This window comes from Oncorhynchus tshawytscha, unplaced genomic scaffold (assembly GCF_018296145.1).
Source record: "Oncorhynchus tshawytscha isolate Ot180627B unplaced genomic scaffold, Otsh_v2.0 Un_contig_7084_pilon_pilon, whole genome shotgun sequence".
Classification (NCBI taxonomy): domain Eukaryota; kingdom Metazoa; phylum Chordata; class Actinopteri; order Salmoniformes; family Salmonidae; genus Oncorhynchus; species Oncorhynchus tshawytscha.
Genome location: NW_024609386.1, coordinates 85,831 through 113,172, shown reverse-complemented (window position 1 = coordinate 113,172; position 27,342 = coordinate 85,831). Strand labels below are relative to the sequence as shown.

General features: G+C 44.8%; 1 pseudogene; it reads right to left on the bottom strand.

The window, feature by feature from the left end:
* Nucleotides 1-13,891: 13,891 nt before the first annotated feature.
* Nucleotides 13,892-27,342, bottom strand: part of LOC112241301 — a 28,611-nt pseudogene continuing 15,160 nt past the window's right edge.

The window sequence follows — 27,342 nt, the reverse complement described above, 5'->3', positions numbered from 1 at the left end:
TCAAAAGTAGTGCCCTATATATGAAATAGGGGCCCATTTGGTACACAACCAGGGTCTTCTCTTGTTCCCCATCGAAGTATGGGGTAGGGTGGGTTGTGGTGGGGTATGTCACGGTGTGTCACGGTGTGTCACAGCAGCCGGTTGCTCACTTCAAAGCCAGTCAGTGAACCAGAAGCTGTGGGCCCTCAGACCTGACACTTTCCCACTCCTCTGGTGACATCACCGGTCATTGCTGGGAATGTAGGGAGAAGAGAGATGCTTTTATCTTAACCAGGAGCAAAGGCATGCACGATTAGGGCAGATTATATGCAGATTTGTCATCGTCATAAATCCACAGCTGTCCAGGGCCTCACATTTTTATTTGTCACTTCAAAGGCATTCTTCACTGTCTCTCTTTGGTTCATTGTTTTGGGCATGGATTGCCAGTGGACAAATGCATTTTCAGTCTGTCAGTGTGAAAGTTGTTTTTCAACAATGCATATTGAAACAATGTTTTTCTGACATAAAAGTAGTGTTCTGTCGGGGCCAATGATTTGGATGTCCAGGGTGGATGGTGACTACAGAGCTGTCCATTAAATTCCCTCTGCTGAGTGACTGGCTGATGACCCAAAACTAAAGAGGAGAATGTAAGACGTTCCAAGACCACCCTAGCATGTCTCCAGTGACCACCTGAAGCACCAGTAGCAGCCATGGCAGGACATTATCAGTCTTGATTATGCAGAAAGGCCTTGTGGCCCATAACCATTACACCCCTGCAGCGATGGGAAATGACTGGTGAGCTGCTGTTGCAGTTCCTGTTCTTCTTGTTTTTGTTCTTCCCCTCTTCCTCCTGCTTCCCTCCTCCGCCTGCTCCCCTCCTCACCCTCCTCTCATCTTCCTGCTCCCCTCCTCTTCCTGCTCCCCTCCTCCTCCACTCCTCCCCCTACTCCCCTCCTACTCCTCTCCTCCTCCTACTCCTCCTCCACTTGCTCCCCTCCTCCTGCTTACCCTCCTCTCCTCCTCCTCCTCCTCCACTCCACCCCCCTACTCCCCTCCTCCTGATCTCCTCCCCCTACTCCCCTCCTCCTCCTCTCCCCCCTCCCCCTACTCCCCCTCCTCCTGATCTCCTCCCCCTATTCCCCTCCTCCTCCCCCTACTCCCCTCCTCCTCTCCTCCTCATCTCCTCCACCTGCTCCCCTCCTCCTCCACTCCCCCTACCTCCTCCCCTCCTCCTCCTGCTCCCCTCCTCCTGCTTACCCTCCTCTCCTCTGCCTGCTCCCCTTCTCCTCCACTCCTCCCCTCCTCCTCCGCTCCTCCCCATACTCCCCTCCTCCTCATCCCCCTACTCCACTCCTCCCCCTACTCCCCTCCTCCCCCTGCTCCCCTCCTGCTTACCCTCCTCCCCTGCTCCCCCTCCTCCTCTCCCCCTACTCCCCCTCCTCCTCCTCCTCCTCCTCTTGCTCCCCCTCCTCCTCATCTCATCCTTCTACTCTCATCCTCCTGCTGCCCTCCTCTCCTCTTCTCTTCCTCCTCTCCTCCTCCTCCTCCTCCTCCTCCTCACCCCTCTTTCTCTCCTCCTCCTCCTCTCTCTCTCCTCTTCCTCTCCTCCTCTCTCCTCTCTTACTCCTCCTCCTCACCATGCAGCAGCAGCAGTAACAGCTGAGTGACCTGGTGGGTGACAACTCTTTCATCTGAGGTTCTCCTCTCCACTGGCCAGCTGTTTGCTATTCCTCATTCTGACAGCCTGAGACAGAGGACCAATGCTTCCATGCAGAATCTCTCACACTCACACACACTCACACACACACTAGCACTGCGCGGGTCAGCAGTCTTTTCACCTGCAACCATCTGCAGTTGCTAATAACTATTATGCAGAAAGGCCTTGTGGCCCATAACCATTACACCCCTGCCCGACTATAATGTGATGAAGTGAAAATCTGAGGCCAGCACCAGACCTAACCCTAATAAAGAAAATGTGCTGTAGTCAGGGACGGCAGAACGATTTTTGCAGGATTTGTATTGCTTGATTTAGATATGTTTCTGCTTATAATTTTCAACATTTTGGCTATTTGTTAGTCAACTTGTCTGTAATTAGATACGTGCAGCCTCTCTTCTGTCATTATACGTTGCCCTAGAAGACTAACCTTGCTCACCAGAACAATGTCATGCATTGATAGAATGAATGATTCAATCTAGTTTTCTCTGTGATCTCTGCTTCTTTCATGGAGAAAAGACGTTTAGGGACCGGGGAGAAAGTCCAATAACAAAAAATAAAGGGAAAAGTTTGAGCGGTTGTAAGGAAATATAAAGCTGTGAAAACAACCCAACATATTTCTGATAAGATTTCAGTTCGGCTTGGATGCACATTTTATGTGGTTGAAATACTATCTGCTTTTATGACGCTGATAAATATAGATACTGTCTGTAGAGGCGATATCTGCACATTCATAGAGGCGCTATCTGCACATTCACATTGGCTCAAGATCAACATTTCTCCACTCCTATTCCTGAGTAAAAATGTAGCCTATATTCGGTGTAGTCCTGTCATTAAACAGTAAGAAATGCTTGATTCTGCAGGAGTTAATATTAAGGCTATGTGAGAGGTTATAGACCGACAGTCAGTGTCCAGATATCAGTATCTATTTAACCCATCTGAACAGTAGGATACAGTTCCCTTGGCCACAGGCCTATTTAAGTCACTGTCTTGTGACTGTTGAATTCATAGCACCTCACAATCATCACACACAACACATCCGGCACTGCTATCATCCTCTTTCACCACTTCACCAAATCTTTCCTAAACATGACGTTTCTGGCCCTTCATTGTCTTTACTTTCAACTCTCCATTTTACAGCTTTTCTCTTATTGAATTCAACTCTGACATTGTCCTTTTTCCTTCTGTGTATCGACCCCTTTCCCAAAAAGGGCCATAAAGATTAGGTGTATGCACTAATGCCACTGATAAAATAATGACAGAAAAACCTCAATGTAGCCTTAGAGATACACATTTCACAAAAATGATACATGCATTTCTTAAGGTATTGTTTTCTCTTTGTTCAGTTCACCTGCCACCAAACTGCCTTTCATCCACACAATCTCTCATGATCACCGGAAACCGGCCCACCCTGCGGATATAACCGTGGTAACTGCAGGTTATTAGTCAACCGGCCCACCCTGTGGATATAACCGCGGTAACTGCAGGTTATTAGTCAACCGGCCCACCCTGCGGATATAACCGCAGTAACTGCAGGTTATTAGTCAACCGGCCCACCCTGTGGATATAACCGCGGTAACTGCAGGTTATTAGTCAACCGGCCCACCCTGCGGATATAACCGCGGTAACTGCAGGTTATTAGTCAACCGGCCCACCCTGCGGATATAACCGCGGTAACTGCAGGTTATTAGTCAACCCACCCACCCTGCGGATATAACCGCGGTAACTGCAGGTTATTAGTCAACCCGCCCACCCTGCGGATATAACCGCGGTAACTGCAGGTTATTAGTCAACCCGCCCACCCTGCGGATATAACCGCGGTAACTGCAGGTTATTAGTCAACCCGCCCACCCTGCGGATATAACCGCGGTAACTGCAGGTTATTAGTCAACCCTGCCCAACTGCAGGTTATTAGTCAACCCGCCCACCCTGATATAACCGCGGTAACTGCAGGTTATTAGTCAACCCGCCCACCCTGCGGATATAACCGCGGTAACTGCAGGTTATTAGTCAACCCCCACCCTGCGGATATAACCCTGCAGGTTATTATCAACCCTGCGGATATAACCGCGGTGCTGCAGGTTATTAGTCAACCCGCCCACCCTGCGGATATAACCGCGGTAACTGCAGGTTATTAGTCAACCCGCCCACCCTGCGGATATAACCGCGGTAACTGCAGGTTATTAGTCAACCCGCCCACCCTGCGGATATAACCGCGGTAACTGCAGGTTATTAGTCAACCCGCCCACCCTGCGGATATAACCGCGGTAACTGCAGGTTATTAGTCAACCCGCCCACCCTGCGGATATAACCGCGGTAACTGCAGGTTATTAGTCAACCCGCCCACCCTGCGGATATAACCGCGGTAACTGCAGGTTATTAGTCAACCCGCCCACCCTGCGGATATAACCGCGGTAACTGCAGGTTATTAGTCAACCCGCCCACCCTGCGGATATAACCGCCCACCCTGGGATAACTGCAGGTTATTAGTCAACCCGCCCACCCTGCGGATATAACCGCGGTAACTGCAGGTTATTAGTCAACCCGCCCACCCTGCGGATATAACCGCGGTAACTGCAGGTTATTAGTCAACCCGCCCACCCTGCGGATATAACCGCGGTAACTGCAGGTTATTAGTGCAGGTTATTAGTCCCCGCCCACCCTGCGGATATAACCGCGGTAACTGCAGGTTATTAGTCAACCCGCCCACCCTGCGGATATAACCGCGGTAACTGCAGGTTATTAGTCAACCCGCCCACCCTGCGGATATAACCGCGGTAACTGCAGGTTATTAGTCAACCCGCCCACCCTGCGGATATAACCGCGGTAACTGCAGGTTATTAGTCAACCCGCCCACCCTGCGGATATAACCGCGGTAACTGCAGGTTATTAGTCAACCCGCCCACCCTGCGGATATAACCGCGGTAACTGCAGGTTATTAGTCAACCCGCCCACCCTGCGGATATAACCGCGGTAACTGCAGGTTATTAGTCAACCCGCCCACCCTGCGGATATAACCGCCCACCCTGCGGAACTGCAGGTTATTAGTCAACCCGCCCACCCTGCGGATATAACCGCGGTAACTGCAGGTTATTAGTCAACCCGCCCACCCTGCGGATATAACCGCGGTAACTGCAGGTTATTAGTCAACCCGCCCACCCTGCGGATATAACCGCGGTAACTGCAGGTTATTAGTCAACCCGCCCACCCTGCGGATATAACCGCGGTAACTGCAGGTTATTAGTCAACCCGCCCACCCTGCGGATATAACCGCGGTAACTGCAGGTTATTAGTCAACCCGCCCACCCACCCTGCGGATATAACCCTGCGGTAACTGCAGGTTATTAGTCAACCCGCCCACCCTGCGGATATAACCGCGGTAACTGCAGGTTATTAGTCAACCCGCCCACCCTGCAGGTTATTAGTCAACCCGCCCACCCTGCGGATATAACCGCGGTAACTGCAGGTTATTAGTCAACCCGCCCACCCTGCGGATATAACCGCGGTAACTGCAGGTTATTAGTCAACCCGCCCACCCTGCGGATATAACCGCGGTAACTGCAGGTTATTAGTCAACCCGCCCACCCTGCGGATATAACCGCGGTAACTGCAGGTTATTAGTCAACCCGCCCACCCTGCGGATATAACCGCGGTGACTGCAGGTTATTAGTCAACCCGCCCACCCTGCGGATATAACCGCGGTAACTGCAGGTTATTAGTCAACCCGCCCACCCTGCGGATATAACCGCGGTAACTGCAGGTTATTAGTCAACCCGCACATCACTAACACACACACAGACACACACACGCCACTGTGGCCCACTGCAAAACAGGATACAACCACACCTGGACTGAGTAGCCCAATCATCAGATCAACATCACGCATCAGGTCCTAGTGCCATAGATCCCTGCATTAGCAGAATATACAAGCTGGCCTGGGCTTCTTCAGTAGTCAGGGGAGAGAGGGTAGAGCACAGGTGCTACAGGTCAGTGTACACACATTACAGGGTCCAGGGATGGGGTGGAAGGGGGAGGGGTTAGGCTGCTGTTCAGGAGAAAGGGGTTAAGATCAGGGTGAGGCATGTGAGAGCGAAGGGCATCTGTTTTCTCCATCTCCCTGTGTTTACTCCCCTTCTCCCTCTCACCCTCCTTTCTGCTCCTCTCTTAATTCAATTTGTGGGAACCCCCATCCCTCCGCTCTCCCCTCCCTCCCATCCAGCTGTCCCCTGTGAGAGTGCATTCCAGCTGGGGTTTCTAGGGCCTTAGGGGGGCTTAGGGACAGATCCTGGAGGATTACCTCTGGCTAAAAGGGACCAACCCACCCAAAACCATCAATTCAGTGGTGGAACTGCACACCATGGCTGCCATACCCACCACCTTTCCTCTCTCCCCTCTCTTTCTCTCCTTTCCTTGAAATGTGAGACTGCCAGGCATAACTGGTGAGCATAACCCACAAGGAGCTCTCTCTTTCGCTCTCTCTCTCTCATTCTCTCTCTGTCTCTATCTCTTTCTCTCTCTCTGCCTACTACTAGAACAGTAGGACATTCACCAGAGAGTGATAATGAGTGTGTTCAGTTTTCAGTCTCCCCAGATAGACGAGAGTTGACACCAAATCCTGACCTGGCTGCTCATGGCTCAACTGTGGAAGGAAGAGGCTAGACTTCATCTGTGATGTAATGGCCACCCAATGGGACAACTATACAGGCTGTATCATAATCGGCCGTGATTTGGAGTCCCAAAGGGCGGCGCACAATTGGCCCAGGGTCGTAAAGGTTAAATAAATAAAAACGTCTCATCAACAGAATGGCTGTTTGGTTCACAATATGTCTGTATTTGCTGTGCGGTTATTTAACTCTTATTTTACCAGGTCAGTTGACTGAAAACACATTCTCACTTACAGCAACAACCTGGGGAATAGTTACAGGGGAGAGGTAAGGGGGATGAGTGAGCCAATTGGAAGCCAGAGATGATTAGGTGACCGTGATGCATTGTGGGCCAGATTGGGAATTTAGCCAGGACACCGGGGTTAACACCCCTACTCTAACAATAAGTGCCATGGGATCTTTAGTGACCACAGAGTCAGGACACCAGTTTAACGTCCCATCCAAAAGACAGCACCCTACACAGGGCAATGTCCCCAATCACTGCCCTGGGAAATTGGGATATTTTTTTAGACCAGAGGAAAAGGGCCCTCCAATACCACTTTTTTTGTAATGGCTGATTGATACTTTGTGAGTTACAGTTGAGTGTGGTAACTGAATTATAATACCATTCGTGTTATCATGAGTTACTTCAACTATTCTAATATTGCTTTCAATGTTAAGGAATATGGGACATTTTTGTATCAATCATTTTTCTGTCAAGGATTCATTAGCACTCTTGAGAGAGTGAAAAGGTCATATTTAAGTTAACAGATCATCATGAGCACAGGGGAGTGTGAAAGTCTCCTAACACGGAATGTTAGCCACAGCAGCTGATGATGCAGGACAATAATCTCCTCTGGATGGACAGTGGAAATAGCTCCGACAAGACTGGCCGGGAATGGAATGCCAGCGTGGCTTAGAGCCAGACAGAACTGGCAAGGAATGGAATGCCATTGTGGCTCAGAGCCAGACAGGACTAGCGGGGCACCAGTGTGGCACAGCGCCAGAGGCTTGGACACAAGACAGGCAGTGTGTGGAGCACAATAGACCAGTTCCCACAAACCAAATCCATCCTGACTCTAATGGTTCCAATGGTCATGTCACATTCCTAGCATGGCCAAAATCCCTGTCATTGATAGCTTGGCATTTTAGAATATTTTGGGGGGAAAGAAATCTGCAGTTGTTCCCCTGTCTGGAAAGAGATGCCTCACTCTGTCAACCTGATGTGTAATTTAGACCTAAATATTGCACATTCTCTCATGGCTCTGGTGCTGTCGTGGTTTCAGGGAGAGTAGACAGCAGGGGGCGGTGTTATACCACAAAGGCAATACTAAGACCTATTATATCTGTCTAAAATGAGGAAAATACTCTCAGCTATTCTAAAATAAAATAAAATATATACAATGTTTGTCTACAAAAACAAATACTTTTCTGTATCTACAGATTTTCACAGAAGAAGCTGTGAGAACCGAATGCCACCAAACTAGACGATTCACATTCCTCAACAATCAACCGAATTAGACGTTAGTTTAGCCACAAATAAAACATGTCACATTTTATTCTCCCATAGACAACAGGCCTCGTGTGTGTTTCAACATGACATAACACATAACCAATGGGGTTAACAGGTTGTTACTACCAGCCGATAGAAAGTTATGGAACGGCTATCCTTTCTGCCTACCTACTTCACATGTTGTATTAGTGTGAAAACACCCTCAGAACTGGGACATCCCTGGTTGACTTATGTTAAGTATCATCATGAGATTCCAGGAGCCAAGATGTAAACATTCCGTGAGGAGCACAGTAGTGGTGATCTATATAGGTTAGTTACCATCATAGTGGTGGTCTATATAGGTTAGTTACCATCATAGTGGTGATCTATATAGGTTAGTTACCATCATAGTGGTGGTCTATATAGGTTAGTTACCATCATAGTGGTGATCTATATAGGTTAGTTACCATCATAGTGATCTTTATAGGTTAGTTACCATCATAGTGGTGATCTATATAGGTTAGTTACATCATAGTGGTGATCTATATAGGTTAGTTACATCATAGAGGGGATCTATATAGGTTAGTTACATCATAGTGGTTGTCTATTTAGGTTAGTTACCATCATAGAGGTTGTCTATATATGTTAGTTACCGTCATAGTGATCTATATAGGTTAGTTACCATCATAGTGATCTATATAGGTTAGTTACCATCATAGTGGTGATCTATATAGGTTAGTTACCATCATAGTGGTGATCTATATAGGTTAGTTACCATCATAGTGATCTATATAGGTTAGTTACCATCATAGTGGTGATCTATATAGGTTAGTTACCATCATAGTGATTTATATAGGTTAGTTACCATCATAGTAGTGGTCTATATAGGTTAGTTACCATCATAGTGGTGGTCTATATAGGTTAGTTACCATCATAGTGATCTATATAGGTTAGTTACCATCATAGTAGTGGTCTATATAGGTTAGTTACCATCATAGTGGTGGTCGATATAGGTTAGTTACCATCATAGTGGTGATCTATATAGGTTAGTTACCATCATAGAGGTTGTCTATATAGGTTAGTTACCATCATAGTGGTGGTCTATATAGGTTAGTTACCATCATAGTGGTGATCTATATAGGTTAGTTACATCATAGTGGTGATCTATATAGGTTAGTTACCATCATAGTGGTGGTCTATATAGGTTAGTTACCATCATAGTGGGGATCTATATAGGTTAGTTACCATCATAGTGGTGGTCATTATAGGTTAGTTACCATCATAGTGGTGATCTATATAGGTTAGTTACCATCATAGTGGTGGTCTATATAGGTTAGTTACCATCATAGTGGTGATCTATATAGGTTAGTTACCATCATAGTGGTTGTCTATATAGGTTAGTTACCATCATAGTGGTGGTCTATATAGGTTAGTTACCATCATAGTGGTTGTCTATATAGGTTAGTTACCATCATAGTGGTGGTCTATATAGGTTAGTTACCAACATATTGGTGATCTATATAGGTTAGTTACCATCATAGTGGTGATCTATATAGGTTAGTTACCATCATAGTGATCTATATAGGTTAGTTACCATCATAGTGGTGGTCTATATAGGTTAGTTACCATCATAGTGGTGATCTATATAGGTTAGTTACCATCATAGTGGTGATCTATATAGGTTAGTTACCATCATAGTGATTTATATAGGTTAGTTACCATCATAGTGGTGGTCTATATAGGTTAGTTACCATCATAGTGGTGATCTATATAGGCTAGTTACCATCATAGTGGTGGTCTATATAGGTTAGTTGCCATCATAGTGGTGATCTATATAGGCTAGTTACCATCATAGTGGTGGTCTATATAGGTTAGTTGCCATCATAGTGGTGTTCTACTGTATATAGGTTAGTTACCATCATAGTGGTGTTCTACTGTATATAGGTTAGTTACCATCATAGTGGTGTTCTACTGTATATAGGTTAGTTACCATCATAGTGGTGATCTACTGTATATAGGTTAGTTACCATCACTGGGGAATGACAGTGATATTGTAGCTGTGTTATAAGGGCTAAGACACACTTTTCCATCATTATGGACTGGTTTCCAAATGGCACACTATTCCCTTTTTTGTGCACTACTTTTGACTAGGGCCCATAGGGTGCCATTTGGAATGCATACCATGACTTTAGACCTCTGTCAGAATCAATCCTCCTCCTTCAGAATGACTTCTGTCTGGCCTCATCCCTCAGTTTAATACTGACTACATGTTGTGTTGCTGGCCTCATCCCTCAGTTTAATACTGACTACATGTCATGTTTCTGGCCTCATCCCTCAGTCTAATACTGACTACATGTTGTGTTGCTGGCCTCATCCCTCAGTCTGATACTGACTACATGTCATGTTTCTGGCCTCATCCCTCAGTCTGATACTGACTACATGTCATGTTGCTGGCCTCATCCCTGTCTGATACTGACTACATGTCATGTTTCTGGCCTCATCCCTCAGTCTGATACTGACTACATGTCATGTTTCTGGCCTCATCCCTCAGTCTGATACCGACTACATGTCACGTTGCTGGTCTCATCCCTGTCTGATACTGACTACATGTCATGTTTCTGGCCTCATCCCTCAGTCTGATACTGACTACATGTCATGTTTCTGGCCTCATCCCTCAGTCTGATACTGACTACATGTCATGTTTCTGGCCTCATCCCTCACAGTCTAATACCGAACGGCACCCAATTCGCTTAATCGTGCACTACTTTTGACCAGAGTCGTAGAGAATATTGATAAAGCTGAGGATGAATGGGCTTGAAGGAGGATAGGACTCAACATGCTCTGCAGTGCAGCAGTCCATGGGTACTGCTCTGACTGTCAAAGCTACAGTGCAAAGGAAGAAGCGCCTTGGCTTGCAGTCTAATTAAGGTTCATTGAGGATTTGGAGCAAGCTAGATGTGTGAGAGTCACTCTAGGACAGTGGAAGTTGAATTGAAGATGTTTATTATTGAATGGTGCATTTCATCCTTCTTCAGGGTGTTATAAAGCTGCATCGGCTCTACTGTGTTCCTGTCTGTCCAGAGTGTTGGGGTTTTACCTACCTAAAAGTTTTGTAACTTTCAAGATTTTTTTTTGTCATTTAGCACATCTAGTGGCCATGTTTGGTACTTCAGATTATTACAGGTGTCTAATCATCTCTGGCCCACTGTGTGGCCTTATCACATGTAAAATATGAAATAATTAAAGATGACAACACTGTAAAACATTTTCCTAAATATCAACCAAACTTAGCAAATACCATCAGTGTTAAATATGAGGGTTTCAGCATAAAATATCCTTTATATATTTTGCTACTATGTCAACATGTATTTGTTATCAATGTTTTGCCATCAAACTGGTGGCAGCTGTGATAAAAGTCACCAGTTGGAAGAGTTGCAGAGGCAAATGATAATAATGCCATTGTTGATTAGATGCTTTTTTCCTTAGTTAGGCTTTTCTCTAAAAAAGTCCTTAGTTAGGATTTTCTCTAAATACGCTTGAGGCGTCACTACAGATCTGGGTTTGATCCCCATCTGTGTCGCAGACGGCCATGACCAGGAGACCCATGAGGCAACGCACAATTGGCCAAGCGTCGTCCGGGTTAGGGAAGGGTTTTTCTTTCCGTCCGGGATGTCCTCGTCACATCGCGCTCTAGTGACTCCTGTGGTGGGCTGGGCGCATGCACGCTGACACAGTCACCAGATTTTCCTCCAGAAACATTGGTGCGGCTGGCCCCCGGGTTAAGTGAGCAGTGTGTCAAGACGAAGTGTGGCTTGGCAGGGTCGTGTTTCGGAGGGCTCTCGACCATCGCCTTTCCTGAGTCCGTATGGGAGTTGCAGCGATGGGACAAGACGAAACTACAAATTGGATATCACAAAAATTGTGGAGAAAAAGGGATCCAAAGTACAACAAAAAAAAGTATAAATGACTGAACTTAACGGAATTTATTGCAGTCTATGCTAATGACCAAAATTATAGAAGATTCCAGTAACTTTGGTAAATTACCGGTAGCTTTACAAGCCTACCTGTGACATCGTTTAACCAACTTATTTATGACAGAAAATCTACCCTGTACAGCAGTATTAATAAAACACTTCAACTGTACTTGGTCAAGGGCTAGTGTAAATAAAACTCTTCAACAGTACTTGATCAACATTTATCAGCGTGTGAAAGAACAGAATAACGGTAAACTTTCTCTTCCTGCCGTGTCATGATTGCTCATTACATAAATTATACACAATTTCATACAAAATACAAACAAATGCAAAACTGAACATTTTCATTGATTGAATTTGAACATATTCAAAGTTTGATTTGTCTTTTGACAAAATAAATTAAATAAACCCTGACTTTCACTGAATTATGTCAATGAAGTGACAGACCTCCAAACAAGGGGTCTAATGTTCCACTGCACTATTCTGCATAGCAACATGAACATGATTGGCTCAGTTAAACAAGGTACATTATTTATAGTGCTACATACAACAGTCTTCTACTTTCACTAAGAGTGCAATAGGTTATTTTGCCATAAATAAGTGCATACATTTTCTTCAAGTTAGATATGTAGATCAAACACATTGATCTGCCACTTGAACTCAATGGCAATGACCCAGATGGCACCCTATTCCCTATAGATGGCACCCTATTCACAATATAGCTCACTACTTTGACAAGAGCCCTATGGGTGCTATTTGAGATGTAGAAAATGTCATTGGGTCTTGGACTACTAACTCATCTATACATTATTATTACTTTGCCTGTCTTGCAATGCAAGTGAGTGGGCTGAAGAACAGATAGACAGGATCCATAAAGCGATCAAATTGCTCATAATATTACTTCATGATTTAGTAGGATTGTCAATGCATTCTGTACAAAAATATCAAGCACAGTGTAGACAGATACTCCATCTCATGGATAGCTCAAATAGCTTATGGTTTGTTTCATTCAACTGCACCTTTAAATGCAAGTGATTATTTCTAAGCAATCAATGGCTTATATATATTTAAAAGCAAGGCTCCGTATTCATAAAGTGTCTCAGAGTAGGAGTGCTGATCTAGGATCAGATCCACCCCCCTTCTCAATATAATCATATTCATTATGATCTAAAAGAAAACACTGATCCTAGTTCAGCAGTCCTACTCAGAGATACTTTATGAATATGGGCTCAGCGGATTGGTAACATTTGAGTTCTGCATCATCTCATCTTACTCATTGACCAATGGAAGAACTGCTTGTTCAGTATTACATCAGGTTCATGACAGGGCATGCTGACACACTGACCAGTAAACCAGAACTGCACCAACAGGATGTTCTTCTGGACAAACAAAATGGCTGACAAGAGTTTTCTTTTTAAAGCAAGTCCACATTCAAACAGGTCATTAGTCCATTACATTTCTATGCACTACCTGGCATTTTACCTTTATTTACCTAGGCAAGTCAGTTAAGAACAAATTCTTATTTTCAATGGGTTAACTGCCTGTTCAGGGGCAGAACGACAGATTTGTACCTTGTCAGCTCGGGGGTTTGAACTTGCAACCTTTCGGTTACTAGTCCAACGCTCTAACCACTAGGCTACCCTACCGCATGATGACTCCTTGCTGTCCCCAGTCCACCTGGTCGTGCTGCTGCTCCAGTTTCAACTGTTCTGCCTGCGGATATGGAACCCTGATCTGTTCACCGGACGTACTACCTGTCCCAGACCTTCTGTTTTCAACTCTCTAGAGTCAACAGGAGTGGTAGAGATACTCTGAATGATCGGCTATGAAAAGCCAACTGACATTGACTCCTGAGGTGCTGACCTGTTTCACCCTCTACAACCACTGTGATCATTATTATCTGACCCTGCTGGTCATCTATGAACATTTGAACATCTTGCCCATGTTCTGTTATAATCTCCACCCGGCACAGCCAGAAGAGGACTGGCCACCCCTCATAGCCTGGTTCCTCTCTAGGAGAGGTTCCAAGGTTCTGGCCTTTCTAGGGAGTTTTTCCTAGCCACCGTGCTTCTACACCTGCATTGCTTGCTGTTTGGGGTTTTAGGCTGGGTTTCTGTACAGCACTTTGTGACATCAGCTGATGTAAGAAGGGCTTTATAAATACATGTTATTGATTATCCACTTCCTCTGGTCTCCCTCCGTCTGTCTGTCCCAATCTCTCTGTCTCGGACTGTCCCTCTGCCTGCTGTCTGATGTTCAGACAGTCTCTCTGGATGTGAATCTCACTTTTACATTTGAGTATTTTAGCAAATGCTCTGACCCAGAGCGACTTATAGTTGTGAGTGCATACATTTTCATACTGGTCCCCCATGGGAATCGAACCCACAACCCTGGCGTTGCAAGTGCCAAGCTCTAACAAAATGATCCACACGGGACCTCTCCAGTCCAAGTCCTCCATATTCCCAGACATGCCCTGGTTCCTGTTTTAGACAGCAGCCCAAATTGTACCCTATCTCCTATATAGTGCACTACTTATGACAAGGGCCCATTTGGTAAACAGTCTTAGTGGTCGCAGGGGAGCCATGTGCAGCTGGGTGCCAGACAGGAGGATCCTTATCCCTCTAGCCTCTGTTGTGTGGCGCTCTCGTCAGTCAGGGCTCTGCTCCCTCCGAGGGACCGGGGGCAGCTGGCTGGCCTTGGAATGTCTGGCTCTGGAGCCTCCAGGGAGGAGGGTCTTCAGTCTCACATAAATCCACTCAGAGGGAGGTCAGGGTAGGGCCTGCTCTCAGCAGAGGGAGGAGGAGGCTGGTGAATTGGCTGCCCCGCTGCTGCATGTCCATGGTCTGCCCCCCTGGAGGACTCAGGGTTGGGTACAGGGCCAGAGGCTGGACCAGCCTCCTTCAGGCTCCCGTTCTGGAACTGGAACAGAGGAAAATGGCCGACTTAGCTAAGCCTCCCTTTTCTGGTCTAAATTGCCTTGATGTGTAAATACCCACTGGCTTTCAATGATCAAATGATAATGACCTTCTGTTTCTAATGTCTCATTCCCTTGTTAAATCTGATGCGCGATTAAGTATGTGCCATTGGTATTCAACGTTCATATGATGAGCATATAGCTAGAGGAAGTAAAGCGCATAGGTCTAACATTTTACATAATTAGTTCAGGGCCCTAGTCCCTGTGCTGCTACATCTGCATTGCTTGCTGTCTGTGGTTTAAGGCTGGGTTTCTGAATAAGCACTTTTTTTACATCAGCAGATGTCACAAGGACTTTATAAATACATTTGATCTTGTTCCATGGGGCACAATTTTGTATTTATTAGCATTTTTATTAGACAAGTTCAGGTAGGTACCCCCTTTACCTGTTTGACACCTAATGAACACTACCCAGGTTAGTGTCACCTTTCTTACCTGTGTGGTGAATGGCCACTCTGCTCTATTGACCTGGCTGAGCCCCATAGCCAGGGGATGGGCATGCTGAGCACAGCCCTGGCTGGTGGCCTGAGACTGAGCCAGGCCGTCAGGGAGGTGCCTCTGCTGCTGGAACACACCCAGGGCCTCCACCACACTCCACTGGAGCGCTCCCCTACCATCCTCTGTCCCTCGGGGACCACTGGACTCAGGCTGCCCAGGAACTCCTCCAAATTCTGGGGCATGAGGTCTCTGTCCACCCCCTGGCTCTGGAGGCCCGTGGTGGGTACATAGGAGGAGAGCACTGAAGAGCGGCTAACAGACAAAGTGTTCAGCTGGTTCCTGTAGGGGAGGCCCAGGGAAGCTTCCCCCAGGCAGAGGTGCCCATGCTGGGGGTGGTCGTGGTGAGTCTGGAGCACCCCTGGCTGCTCCACATTGAACAATGGAGGAATCTGCTGCTGCTGCTTGGTGATGTCTTTCTGTCTTTGTGTTATTGAACCCGTCCCAGTCACCTGCATGTGCTTCAGTCTGTTACACAGCTGCTGCTGCTGTTGGTTTGGCAATACCTGTCCATTCTGATGGCTCTGTTTCTGCTGCTGTGTTGCCTGTGGGTGGGGCTGTGTGTGTAAATACTGCTGCGGTATTGGCTGCTGTGGGTAGTGGGGCGGAGGCCGATAGTGGTGGACTGATAGGGGATGGACTACAGGCAGCTGTGGTGGCTGTATCTGTGACTGACACTGAGGCACTGTAGAAGAATGTGGTTGTGAGGTTGATGGTTGGTGTAACAGAACTGTAGTAGAATGTAGATGTGGGGTTTGTGATTGTTCCATAGATGGTTGGTGTAACAGCGTGGCATGGCAGCTATAGTCCTGTTCCCCTAACTTAGCCCCCCTGCAAGAGAATACAGTCTGACCCCAGTCCGACCTCTTCCTCAGAGACTCCTGTACGTAGGAAAGAATCTCGTCTGTCAGGTCAGGAAGGAGGCAGTCTCGGCCAGTGTCCAGATCCACATCGAGGAACATCTCATCCTGCTGGAACAGCTCCAGGTCCTCCCTACTGATGCCCAGGTTCATCATGAAGCTCCACAAATCCCTGTCTCTGTCAATCAAATCAATATCTTTATAGTCACAATTGGGAAATGTGTAGTGCAGTCAAGGTTACATAAACAGTAGCAACCACACAGATACACATAAGATAAATATTAAGTGATCAGTTACCTGTCCTCCGATGAGAAGCCGTCGATCCCCCCGCCACCCCCGACCCCCAACGGCTCCTGCTTGAAGAGGACACTCTCCGACAGAGAGAGGATGCTGCCCTCCTGCCAGCTGCTGGAGAAGATGCCCCCACAATCCCCTGCCACCTCCTCCTGTGGAACCCCTGCCACCTCCTCCTGGAGTTGGAGAGGGAGTTGGAGCTCCTTCTGAGTGTGAGGGGAGCAGCAGTAGATGGACTTGTCCTGTTTCAGCAGAGAGCCCAGCAGTGAGTCAGGGTCCAGGGTTCCATCCTGGTTGTTGTTGGTGATATTTCCTGCAGGGCCGGTGGTGTCGCCTGCTAAGGAGTCCCCTGTTACCAGAGTCTTGGGGAAGCTGGTGTTGTAGAGAAGAGCCTCCCCAGTGGTGTAACTGAAAGGCAGCTGGAGGCTCCGCTTCCTTAGGTTGTCCTCTCCCTCTTCATCACTAAAAACAAGTACATTTTAGTCATTTAGCAGACGCTCTTATCCAGAGTGACTTTCAGGAGAAATTAGGGTTAAGTGCTTTGCTCAAGGGCACATTGACAGTTTTTTCACCTAGTAAGCTTGAGGATTCCAACCAGCAACCTTTTGGTTACTGGCCCAACGCTCTTAACCACTAGGCTACTTGCCACCCCAATGGAATGACATTAAAGAATGAGGTTGTGTGTGTGTGCCTGCCGAGACGTACGTGAGGACTCTTTGGGATGCGATGATACACTCAGGCTGTCCGTTCTTGTAGACCAGTCTGGCGTTAGCCTGCACCCACACCCAGCCTGTCAGCTTGGTCAGCAGCCTGAATACTGTCATCCCACTCTCTCCGGTCTTTATCACTGGGCATGGAAACACACAAACACACATTAACCAAGTTACACAGCAGATATGCAGTTTAACTGATAAACTAAAAACATCACCAAAAGTCACCTGGGATGTGGCATATGGTGAACAAAAAAGCTGACATTTAAACAGAATTTTTCTCCTTGCTGTTTCTGTAAAAAAAGATACAGAAAATTCATAACGTTTCATGTGAATTGACAATGCAGCTGCCAGCAACGGTTTGGGTCTCACGATGCATCCTTTTCAGATGCTGAAGCATTGCACCTGTAGTACAATTCCTGTACCTCAATTCCACTTCGCAAAGTTGCCATTTCCTTCTCATTTAACGGGACTTCGCTGCTGTCACTTGCCTTTCTCAGCCATTTTTCAAAAGTTAACGACAATGATGTAGTGGTGGAGAGTCGACTCCAAAAGAATAGATTACTCGACTCCTTGCACACAACGACTCCCGCTGTCGACTCCTGTTTCTGAGTGTTAAGATTAGATTGCGCTAAGAATCAACCCCTAAGATTCAGTATTTTTGGAACGGAGGAGAATTATTAGTTGCCAAACTTCAGAGAACACAAACACTGGCATCTTTCATAGAGAGCTAGCGAGGGCCAGGGAGAGAGGAGGCGCACATTATAGGCAGGTCGGCCACCAGGCAAACAGTCAGAAACACGCACTAGGCCTATCTATCTGTAATCAAAAGCTGTATCTCCTAACGTAAACTCGTACATCGCCTTGGTCCGTACAATTGCCCTTATTTTAGCGCCCCAAAAACGTAATACTTCCAGATCAACTGTAATGTCAATACCATTGTAAAGCACAATTTCTCCCCTTTCCAACAGAATCAATTACATGACCTAAACATTGCCCGTTTCTGCATAATTCAAGCAGGCAAAGAGCCCCGTCTGGTCTTTTTAAAAATGGAGGGTGGGGAAGCGAAACTAATGCGTGATAGTGAGAAGGAGATGTCGTGTGGGAAAATGGCTTTTTTTCACTTTATCAACTTATCGCCTCTAAAATGTAAAAAAAAAAAAAACACTATAAAGAGTTTATAGAATGTGTCATTACATACCTATTTGAAGGTTTGTGTCGAATTTGAATCGAGTTTTTAGGGCAGTGATAAAGTGATCTTCAGAAGTAAACAGCTTTTTTGAGAGTCGTGATCGCTTGCAGTGAAGACGCAAATAATGACTAGGTATCCCCCCCTTACCCCGTCACTGTCCATTGTTTTTAAAGGATGATAGAAGTGCTACACCTGGTGGAGAGAGACTAACACCGAAATAGTAGCTTTAAGAGTGCTGTACGTTATGACATGACACGTCTAGATGTAACGGGTCCGTTTTTTCAACTTTTTTCCAATACTATAGAGCCATTACCATGTCGATCAACGCTTGAATAGAAACTTAGTTCACACCCCTGATTTTGACGTAAACACAGTCCCATTAGTTTTCTTTGTAGCCTCGTTTGAATGTTGCGGTTGCGCACATTTGTACGGAATGGGGTGAGTTTACGGTAATGGAATGCTGTATCTTGCCATTTCTTGGCTTGCAATGTTTCGTAACTTCAGCAAAGCAGGGCCTATCACTAGGGCTGGGCGCTGTACCGTATTTGACGATACACGGGCATTGATGCAGGGACCGGTTTGGGTTTTTACTTGACCTTCTATAACGGTATTTGAATGTTTGGTTTGTTAAATGTGGTACACCTTGTGTAAAGTCCATTTTTATAGTTTACTTCGCTACTTGAGTCATCTCTGTCCACTCTTTCCATGCTGCTTTCCAGACAGACCTAGGCATGCACCATGCATTGCATGGGCAATGCAGCACATGCAACAATGTTGATGAAAATGATGCTGTTTTCACCTTGCTTTCTTACTATAATTTTACTAGCGTTCTACAATTACACTATTGATTTGTGTTTCTTACATCTGAAAACAGCTAGTTGTCTTTTCTTAGCAAGTTGGGCCTAAATCCTGTTAGCCGCTAATCGCTAGCTAGCTAATAAATGTACTGAGTCAGAGCAAACGTAATTAGCTATACAGCCTGACAATACCAGTGATGGTGTAGACCTAAATCAACATGTTGTCTAAATCAGAGGAATACGCGAAGCAAGAATGTTAGCTACATGAAGTAGCTAAGAGAGAACATTCAATGTAGCCAAAGATTATAGGGTCCTCTAGGAAACACTTACCAACAGTTCCTACCCTGTCACAACAACTCTTCCCTGGCATTTTCATTCGTAGTCATGTCAAACACTGAATTCAAATGGCCCACTATTATATTCCAACTATAGAATTAGAATAATCCTTCTATTTCCATGATTCCAACAGTTCAATCATTTTTTTGGTTGAAGTTGAATTGATCAGTATACAACAATCAGAATGGAGACCCATTGAAATCACTTAGAATGTATGTGTTGCCACCCTTGGGTCGCACTTCTCAAAGAAAATTGTGAACATTATTATTCAAAAACAAATTATCGTCAATATAATTGTTTTTTGCCTGATATGATATTTTGGCCATATCACCCAGCCGTACCTATCACCAATGAATAGGCTAGGATATATTACACACAACAGACCGAAGACTGAACACACTCACATCATTAATAAAGAGCAGGTGAGCCAGCCGAAGGGGAGGGGGCAGGCAAAAATGATGTCTTGTCTTGCATGTTTTGCAAATTCACCAAAGTAGCCTCAGGTTTCATTTTAAAATTACACAACTTTCCACAGGCATTTATAGCATACCGTTTAGTTAGGCTATAAAACTGAAAATAACATTTTAACTGCACTGATTTTAGCAACAAAAAAAAAAAAAAAAGATTTTTCATAACATTAAGGATCCCAACTTTGTATAAAAGTTTGAATGTTTAAATGTTCACACCTCTGCTTGTCACAAAGTCTAAATCAAATTTCAATCAAAATTGCCTTCAGGGATTAATAAAGTGTGGTCTTGTTTTATCATATCTTAAAACACCATTCATTTTTTAGAAGTTGCAGGAATGAATCTGTTCAGAAAGTCCCCTCAGGGACACTGGCTGTAGAATGTGCTACTCAACATGTAGAATGTGCTACTCAACATGTAGAATGTGCTACTCAACATGTAGAATGTGCTACTCAACATGTAGAATGTGCTACTCAACATGTAGAATGTGCTACTCAACATGTAGAATGTGCTACTCAACATGTAGAATGTGCTACTCAACATGTAGAATGTGCTACTCAACATGTAGAATGTGCTACTCAACATGTAGAATGTGCTACTCAACATGTAGAATGTGCTACTCAACATGTAGAATGTGCTACTCAACATGTAGAATGTGCTACTCAACATGTAGAATGTGCTACTCAACATGTAGAATGTGCTACTCAACATGTAGAATGTGCAACTCAACATGTAGAATGTGCAACTCAACATGTAGAATGTGCAACTCAACATGTAGAATGTGCAACTCAACATGTAGAATGTGCAACTCAACATGTAGAATGTGCAACTCAACATGCAGTACACTGTGCGTTTGAAATGTGACCCGCACGTTTTTGATCTCGGTCTGTCAGTCTCCATGAACTACACTACATGATAGGACTGTGTGCAGCAGGAGAGCAGTCTTACTCCTCATGTGGTTCTCAGCACAGTGCAGCATGTCAGCAGCATGGATGAACTGGTATCCCGAGCCATGGTTGCACAGCTCAGCCTCAGTGTAACCCAGCACCATCTTCCCTCTGTACAGGAGGACAGGAAAAACACAGGAAGCACAATCAAAACATGTCCCCTCCCTACTTCTGAATAGATCACACTTGTGATCTAAAAGCATAATTAATCATTAAGGCACAAGAGGGTGTGGTATATGGCCAATATACCATGTCTAAGGGCTGTTCTTAAGCACGACGCAAGCGGAGTGCCTGGATACAACCCTTAGCCGTGGTATATTGGCCATATACCACAAACCCCAATGTGCCTTATTGCTATTATAAAGTGGTTACCAATGTAATTAGAGCATTAAAAATATATGTTTCGTCACACCCGTGGTATACAGTATACTGATATACCACGGCTTTCAGCCAATCAGCATTCAGGACTCGAACCACCCAGTTTATAATCTCAAATATGATGAGATTGCGCTGATGGTTCCTCTTAAAATGTATAAATGATTTGAATTATTAGGTTTATTTGACAGGGACCACATACAATTAAAACATACATCTCACAAGACACGTGATGCATTGTACTAGATTTAGCTCAATAGCTCGTTCACAACTCCAGTACCCGGGCAGGTGAACAATAAAATGATTTACCATTCAGACGGCAAGCTTTGAATTCAATGTAAAATATTGTAGTGAAGTGGTATTGAAGGTGCTTAGCGGCAGTAAGCCCCACTAGACAGGCCCACTACTGTTATCGTCACTCACTTGGCGTCGCAGGCAATGGGGGTGAAGTCCAGCTTGTGCTTGGTCTTGAAGATGAAGTTCTTGGTGCGGATCTCCAGGATGGTGGGGGGCTGCAAGGGAGAGGCCAGGGCGAACAGAGCCAGCTGAGGCGGGATGGCCTTGCCCTCCTTTGTCCTCTCGCTCTGGCCATGGAGGAACTTTAGACGCCCCTGGATGTTCAGGGCCTGGAGAACGCGGAATAGCCATTAAACATAGTCAGGGTTGTGTCCCAAATGGCCCCTATTTCACCCTGATGACGGTCGATTCAGACAGGAACATTGGTTAAATAAGATCCCATTAAACTGTTGGAAGGAGCGTCAAGATTATCAATGAGCTGGAGCTCTTTTTATTGAGTACACTTTTCTCCATGCAACTGGTAGCACCTTAAAGGGAAATTTCACAAATGTTCAACTTCCTATTCATCATCAACATATGAGAAAATGGCATCTTTCTATGTACTGTAGTAAAAAATATGGAGGAAGATAAGTGTTTCCAATGATATCATCGGTGCACATTTTAACCAATTATGAGGAGGCATTACCTACTAATTGCCTCCTAATTGTCTATGAATTGGTTGTCATTGGAAACACATCTTCCTCACTTTTTTACTACAGAACATAGAAACATGCCGTTTTCACATATATTGATGTTGGGGTGGTGCTGGATTTAAGCTACAATACTGAGTTTATGTAATAAGAAAACAATTTCCAATTCCAGCTAAATCTAATTATTCAGTGATTATAACTTGACATTCACAAAACTGTAGAGAAATGCAAAAACAATCCAAAAAAGTAGAGAATATTTTTGTGTTCTCAAAGCTTGACTGCAAACGCTATCTGTAGGAAAACTTCCTGGTCTGGATAAGCAGTCTTTGGCCCCACCCTTTCCTGAACTCAAAGGGGAATTGGAGAAGCCTCACACTGATTCCCCCACTTCAGGACAACACATATTTAACCCCTTCCTGACACGCCACTCATCCTCAAAGAAAGTGACTTCAGTGGCTGTCATAATACAATTACAATCTCAAGAGTATCAGCGGGAGATGAGAGTTGATTTGCATTGCGCTGTAGTACACTGTTCACAAGTAATCTTTTTAAATTATTATTTTAAATGATTAGGGTTGAAAAATCCTTCCCTAAAATTCCCTAGATTTTCCAGAAATTGCAGAGATTTCCTCCACGAACTTACTAGGAAGCCAGTGGAGTTGTCCAGGAGACATCTTAACCTGCAGACAAAGTTGCGTTCCAGGAAGGTGGAATTCTCTGGTGGGAGTGCCTCTGGCTTGTAGACTGTGACATCCTGTGGCGAGGATGAATCTTCAAAGGCCAGAGAGGTGGGGGGGGGGTTACACATACTATAGCTATAATAGTGAATTACAGGATGTCTAGAGAAAATAGTATCTTCATATAGTAGACTAACTCTTCGCAGCAGCCCTCACCCCGAGCTGCAAACCTCACCCGGAGGGGACTGTTAACAGTCTCGTCCCCACACTACAAACCAGAATGTTATGCCTCATGTCATTAGCCATTTCCTACTGAGGAAAGACAGAATGCTAGGTAAGAGTTTCTTATCCAGGGCTGGGCCTAGGTCAGGCTCACCCCAGCCAGGTGCCACTTCTGGTCCAAGGTGAAACACTGCTCCACACTACGATATGGAGAGAGAATACAGTGACAGACTGTCTGGATAATATCAAAGATAGTAAAACACCAGTCCTCTATGATCAGTGTAACACGAGTAGGGCAAAGGACCCGTACAAAAAATATGGTTCTCCCCATGGAAACAACGTTACTCGTATGACCAGAGAATGTGAAATACTCCTCGGTTTTAGAAAGACACAAGCTGAGTGGATAGGTAGAGGGTGTTTTATGGCTTTATAAAAGTGTTGAAAAAAAGTGTTGACAGTGCTGAATAAAATCTTAAACATGAACTCACTCATAAAAACAGCATCTCTTCACTGTATTTGTTGACAGTCTCTCTAGTCATGATTTTGTTACTCGCAGTAGTTTTGAAATCTCACAGTAGTCGACTATCAACTTCACTGTGGGCTCGTGGAAGCTGTGACACAGTGATCTGAGATATCTGATTGGCCAGCGGTAGGCCTATAGGTGCACTTGATTTGCTATCCGGACCTGCCAGGTAGGTGGAGTTTGTACCGTCAGACACATGAAATGGGACAAAATGGGAACACTTCAACTACCCGGCGTGTAGCACAGCTGAATCAAGTGCACCTAAAACAAACATTGTAAAAGTAATACAAAAATAGGAATGCAAGGCTTTATTGTTGGGCTTTATACAGAAATGTTTGGCGATCTACTTGGAAAGCCTTGGAGATCGACCAGTCGACTGCAATAGACCAGTTGGATGGACTAGAACATCTAGGCCTACATTCCTGGCTGACACAGCAGAGATACTGTACATTCAAGGAGGTTATTTCCTTTTGTGGCTCTCTTCACTTCCTAGTAGATACCATGTTTCCCTGTGCTTCACCAGCATACATGGAGCTGCTGGACTTAGAACATTAGGTAGCAGACACCCTAGGACTAATATATATAATGAAGGAACCTGCCAATGCAGGGGGAGCTCAATTAATATAAGATCTGGGGCAAGATAGTGTGGATTGGAGAGTGATGGCCTATAAGAAACAGACGTGCTGGTACAAATTGCATGTCGGCTGACTGTGTGGTGAAAAACTAATTCCAGTGCAGGTGAAAAATGCAGCTTTACCTGAGACCAGCTGTCCAGTGTCAGGGGTGGGGTTGGAGTTTACCTGAGACCAGCTGTCCAGTGTCAGGGATGAGGGTGGGGTTGGAGTTTACCTGAGACCAGCTGTCCAGTGTCAGGGATGAGGGTGGGGTTGGAGGTTACCTGAGACCAGCTGTCCAGTGTCAGGGATGAGGGTGGGGTTGGAGGTTACCTGAGACCAGCTGTCCAGTGTCAGGGATGAGGGTGGGGTTGGAGGTTACCTGAGACCAGCTGTCCGGTGTCAGGGATGAGGGTGGGGTTGGAGGTTACCTGAGACCAGCTGTCCGGTGTCAGGGGTGAGGGTGGGGTTGGAGGTTACCTGAGACCAGCTGTCCAGTGTCAGGGATGAGGGTGGGGTTGGAGGTTACCTGAGACCAGCTGTCCAGTGTCAGGGATGAGGGTGGGGTTGGAGGTTACCTGAGACCAGCTGTCCGGTGTCAGGGGTGTTCAGGGCCCAGTGGAGCTGTCTCTGTAACTCTGCTCGGTCCTCCATATGAATGACGTCATAAACACTCTGATGGACGACGTCTGACTGAGAGAAGCAAAAACATCCACCATCATCAAATACAAGTCTAGTAAACTACAAGAAAACAATGCAAACATGGACATTATTGTTGCTAGACAATACATCCTTCCTCTTCCCATCACTTATCTGATGGATCTTAGTCCTGACTTGTACTCTACAAATGTGCTCTGTACTGGGCCTTAGATTCAACCTGGGTTTAGTTCCGATACCCAAATGGACTTATTAGACTTGGTATCTGTTTAGGTCCTGGCTTTCGTTCATGTTGAGGAAATACCAGAGCAATCAACTTTGTCCGGTGTGACCGGTGAAATTCACACCCAAACCGTTAGGTAACACAAATAGTGATATGGACACTAGTAAATAAGCAGTGCTTACGTATTAGTCAGATGTTTTAACCCTATAAAATAGACCAATGTTTCAAGTTCTAAAGTCACATCCACAAGTACAGTGAAATGCCTTTCATGCAAACCCTAACCCCAACAACGCAGTATTCAATACCAATGTAATACTAGTTAATTAATAGCACGAAGTGAATGTGGATGTGAGTTGTGTGATTGTAGTGAAAGTTGTGAGTGTGGATAGTATTAAGCTATTTGAAATTGGGATAACAGGATTTACATTTGGCTATTAAGCGGATTGAAATGTGGATAATATGTACTGAGTCAATGTGTGGAAGTGTGTGTGTTATTCTATATGTATGCAGAAAGACGTGTCTATAGAGAACATAGCATTTATGACTATATAAACTATTGATAGTATGGATGCTGAGGGTTTTTAGATACTATGGATGCTATAGGGACTGTGATGCTCAGGGACTATAGATGCTGTAGAGACTATGGGGACTGTAGAGACTATAGAGGAACCGTGGCAGTGATTCACATGGCTGAAGAAAGATAGAGCTAGTCTTAGAGATTACCGAGTGTGTTTGGAAATAGTACTAAGTGAATGTGGATGTGAGAGTTGTGGAAGTGTGGAAAGGATGTGTTAGGCTCATTGAAATATGGATGTTAAGGTGATTGAAATTTGGACAATAAGAAAATAGAAATTTGGATATTAAGATGAATGAAATTTGGATTAGAGTTTGAAATTGAGAATAATAAGAGATATTATTACTATTAAGTGCTGAGTGAATGAGAGCTGCCAGGGGACTGGCTCAGGTGTGAAAGAGGTAATATGGGAGATTACTGAGTACGTGTCTGAATGGATACCCCAACCTGTTCTGTGAGCTGAGTTTTCGATCTATAATGTTATCTACGGTTATTATAAATGTATAGGAAGTATCGGCAAGCTGGTCTTAGGAGAAGGATAGAGTGAGGCCAGAGAAGCCTCAGTGACAATTGTCTGTAGGCATTTATAAAAGGTGTCTACGTGGTCAGAGAACCACTGAAACTGTTGAAGTTACATATGCATAATAACTATGAAGTCTCTAAATGTGTCTGCAGCCACTACTCGTGTGTAACGATAGTCTACATGGTCTGAGAAACACTGATAATAGCACAAGGTATTGTAGGCATTTAGAGTCATTGATGCACATGAGTGGTATGGATGTCTGTAGGCATTTAGGATCTGTAACGTTATATAGGGAATCTGTGTATGTGAGAGATATGAAAGGGGAAAGGACTATTCCCGAATATGCTGTTAAATAGAACTAGTGTAAATATCTAAACCCCTGTATGAATAGAACACTAGCCTAAAGGAGAAATTGGCGAAGAAAAGTATACTGGGTTACGAGAGATTTGATAGTAACAATGGAGAAAAATAATAATTATATACAACTTGCACACCCAAACGTAGACGTACGTAAGTGGTGTACAAAATAGAGACATTAATAGTATAATGGGTTACTAGATTTGATAACGTAACAAATGTATGAAAGTATAATTGGTTACTTGAGTTTAACTTGCTAGGTAGACTTATTATGGATAGAGCACACCATCTACAGTTCATCTTAAAATAAGACATTTAATAAGTGTGAAGTCCTAGTTGAGGGAAACAGATATGGAGGTTAGTGAAAATAAGAAAGTGAATGGTAATATGTGGCTTTCAGATAGCACTCTAATAATGCAATATCGTAGTAATTTGAAGAGTAAATGTTTCAATATAAGGTCACATGACGAACAGATGGATTGTGCATTGGGACTGATATTAAATTAGAGGCCACCATCTGGTGTTTGGGTTAGAGATACGTTTCCTGTGGAACAATAGATAGCAGCCAGTATTAACTGAACTCAAACATGCTGTAAGGGACACCGTGGGGACATTTGGGACAGCGGTATGAATAAAACACATTTTTGATAAGTTAAATTATTGTTACTCAATTTTATAGTTTGGGTAGCATAAATGATTTAAGGTAATGTAATCTAAAACAATATGTTTCCATTGCG